This window comes from Cricetulus griseus, unplaced genomic scaffold, assembly GCF_003668045.3.
Source record: "Cricetulus griseus strain 17A/GY unplaced genomic scaffold, alternate assembly CriGri-PICRH-1.0 unplaced_scaffold_4, whole genome shotgun sequence".
In the NCBI taxonomy this organism is placed as follows: Eukaryota; Metazoa; Chordata; class Mammalia; order Rodentia; family Cricetidae; genus Cricetulus; species Cricetulus griseus.
This window is the reverse complement of record NW_023277141.1, coordinates 597968-602060: the sequence shown is the minus strand read 5'-3', so window position 1 is coordinate 602060 and position 4093 is coordinate 597968.

Below are 4093 nucleotides of genomic sequence, written 5' to 3'. Positions count from 1 at the left end.
AATAAGCCAGCTCTCATTGGAGGCTTGACACCTATGGCTAAGAGGTCCAACTCATGGCTTGGCCATGGGATATTTGAAGAGCCACTCTCAGCCCTGGGGCTCACTCACTCTTTGCAGGCACAGAAGAAGTTTGAATCACTAAGCACCCAAAAGAGGAAGAGGAAGAAATGGCACTGTGTCATCTGTGGGATGTTCCCTCAAAGCAGGCAGAGTTTCACTCTGCCTCCACCCCGCACCCCCATACCAAAAATGAAAAAGAAAACACACTGAGCTCCTGCTCACTCAGGGCTGATCCAGCTGGTGCTAAGTAGTAGAAGGCTAGAGGCACTGGGGCAATAAATCCAGGGATGAGGGTTGGGGCAAGGAGTCAGAGGGTATTATCACTTTAGATGTTTGAAGATACAGTGAAAATTTAGTTTTGTTGAAAATGTTGTAAGGGACATTTCTTAAGGTTTCTATTGCTGTGAATAGATACCATGACCACAGCAACTCTTGTAAAGGAAAACAATTATTTGGCTTGCCTACAGTTCAGAGGTTTGTGCCATTATCATCATAGCAGAATGCAGGCAGACATGGTATTGGAGAAGGAACTGAGAGTTTCACATCTTGATCTACAGGGAACAGGAAGGGAAATGTTGAACTGGGCGTGGCATGAGTACATATGAGACCTCAAAGCCCACTTCCACAGTGACACACTACCTCCAACAAGGCCATATGTCCTGAGAGTGCCCCTCCTTTTGGGCTACATTTTCTTTCAATGCACCACAGGCTGCTACTTACATTCTGATGTCTGAACTGATACATGGAGTGATGAGATAGTGAGAGAAAACCTGGAGATGCTGCACTCTTGGGTGCATAGGTGCAGACCTAGGTCTTTCTCTAGATTTACCCTCTGACCCTGGGAGAAGGCAGCAGACCGACAGCCCCCAGAATCATAGGCCTTGCCCTCTCACAAAGCCTCACTGCTTACAGGGACTACTTGGAACACAATATTATTATCTGTGTCCTCAAAAACCTTCACAGCCTGCAGCCCTGTGGACCGTTTCCCAGCTTCTAGAGTTAGCCTAGCAATTGCATTTTTCTGCATTAACTCAGGGAGCATTTTCTGCTCCAATAAAGACATTGGTGGCAAGACTAATCCAGTCCTCAGCAAGCCAGGGACTTCTTGCATGTGTCGGTGGTTCTAGGAAAAGTCCTGGAATATAAAGAGAAGGGACAGTAGCAGGCTGGGGAATGTTCAGGCAGCTCTCATCTTACACGTCTACAAACACCATGCTTTCTGACAATGACAGGAAGAGTCTGTTCCTTGCCTCGTTTTTGTGGATTCTCTTATTTTTTTTCTTTATTGAGGTTTGAGCTTAAAACTCTCTATATGCTACACAAGCATTCCACTGCCAAACTCTTTCCCCAGAATTTTTTTTATTTTTTGAGACAGAGTCTTCCGGAGTTATGCTAGTTGGCCTTGATTTCTTAGTCCTAGTGCTGCCTTGTCACTAAACAACAGTGAAATCTCCCCCATGAGGACAGGAATAAAATTCCTAGTAAGTGCAATAAGAGGAATGGGACATGATAAGTTGCTGTCTCCTCGTAGTCCATTGTTGTGACACAGCATGTCGTTCTTCATGATGTGCTGAAGGAGAACCCCAGAAGGAGAAAACACATGAGGCAAGTGTCTTACCTTTCTATTCCTGTGATAAACACCATGACCAAAACCATCTTGGGGAGGAAAGGTTTTATCTTGCAGCTTACATTTCATCATGCAGGGAAGTCAGGGCAGAAACTCAAGACAGGAAATTGAAGGCTGGAGTTAAAGTATGGGCTAGAGAAGAATGCTTCTTACTGGCTTGTCCCTCATTGCTATCTCTGCCTTCCTTTCCTACAACTCACTTTTGAGAGATGGCATAGCCCACAGTGGTCAGGGCCCTCTCACATCTATCATTAATCAAGAAAATGTCCCCAGAATCACATACAGGACAGGAATCTTCTCAGCTGAATTTCCTCTTCCCAGAAACTGGCTTGAATCAATTAGACAAAACTCTAACCAGCATAAGAATATGAGGGAACATCCCCCTACAATTCATTCTACTGTTTTGGCTGAGGGCTGATGTTAGTTTTCTTGGATCCCCAAGTGCTGTCTCAAAATTCACTGTATGCTGGGCATCAAAAACTTCCTACTTCAGTCTCTCTAGGTGCATCCAGAAAATGGGCTTCTGACATCTGAGGTAATGGATTTCAGACATTCTCTACTGGTTACTCTAAAAGTGTAAAGCAGAGCGACACATTCCCTGTCGCTCCTGTGGTGTTCAGAGAACTGACAGCATTAGCAAGCATTCAGAGTCTGCTGCACAATGCAATGTGTAATCTATAGTATGGATAGTCACAAATGGGAAGAACATTCCAAGACTGTTTATAATTTGCAAAGATGAGGAGGGAATTAAAGTGCATGCTTCTAAATAGTACATGAGTTAAAAGATAAACTTAATCTAGGCTTTGGTGGCACATGCCTTTAATCCCATCACTCGGGAGGCAGAGGCAGGTGGATCTCTGTGAGTTCGAGGGCAGACCGGTTTCCAGAGTGTCAGGATAGGCTCCAAAGCTTCACAGAGAAACATTGTCTCGAAAAACCAGTAAAAAAGAGATAAACTCGGGAAAATTAAAATTGGTACTGAATGAATGTAAAAGTCAGATAAATCATTGGTCAGTGGGAAGTAAGTGGTGGTTAATGTCTGCCTTAAAAAGAAAAACAAACTAAGGTGTTCATGTCATGAAATCAGAAAATTACAACAAGATAAAACAGAAAAAGAGAACAAGGTATATAGGAGTATAAGCAATAAATTTAAAGTTTAAATATTAAATGATTGGAATAAAAAGTTGGTTAAGAGATAATCAGTAAAATGGATAATCTGTTCATAACAGTTGAATGGTGATAGAGGAGGTCAATTAAAAATGCTGCTAGTTATGCAAAGAAGCCATAACTACAGATACCATATTCATTAAGAACATATTAGAAAATCTGCACATTCATGTTAATAACTTCCATGCAGGGTTGAGGGACAGGTGAGTTTATGAAGTGCTTGTCCACACCCAGTGAACTGGATTCCCAGAAGCCATATGAAAATACCAGTCATGGTGGTACACACTTGAAACTCCAATCTAAAGCAGCAGAGAAAGGTGGGACCCTGTGGTTGATGACTAGCTCTGGTTCTGACCTGGCATAGGGTAACCAGTGTTGGTCTTTCACACACACTCTCCTGTCATGCTCTGCCTCTAAACTGGCCCAATAGTGGATGCCACATGGGTGGAAACTTCCCACTATACCCCATGATACAAATCATTCAAACCAAATAAGAGCCCAGAAACATGTCTGAAATTACTTGTGTTTCTACACATTATCATTGAGTTGTGGCATTCCTTCATAACTGGCATTTGTTGTAGCACAGTTCAAACACTTCCAATGATTCATAGGAATCAAATCTTCACAGAAGGACGAGGAAGAGGATGTTGTAATTTTTTTAAAAAGTAGAGATTGAGAGAGAGAGAGAGAGAGAGAGAGAGAGAGAGAGAGAGAGAGAAAGAGCAGAGAGAGAGATGCCATGTGACTGAGTTCAAGAGGAGGTGTTTTTTATTAGGGGAAAAGGATCAAAAAATGGGGAGGGGAAGGAGACCACCTCAGGAGACAGGAGCAACAGAAGAGAGGAAAGAGAGAGAGGGGGGGAGAGAAATTGAAGTTGGGCAAGGCCCTTTTAAAAGGGACCCGAGTGAATATGCGCTGGTGGTGGGCTTAGTGGCTGCAGCTAAGCATGTATCCTTTCAAAACTCCAAAGCCAATCCAGTACAAATACCTAAATGCTAACAAAGGAGGAGGGTGAGGAGTCAAGGGAGGAGCAATGATATTGATCTCAGGAAATGAAAATTTACACTCAGCAATACTTTAATAAATGTCAATAAAATCATTGCCACTAGATGCAGGGGATGTGGTCATGACATTTTAAAACACAAACAACATTAATCTTTACAAGTTGGCTAGAATCTGTGAACTGGGAAGCAGAACACACAGTCCTGTCAGTTTATTAATGGATAGGCTCAAAATGCC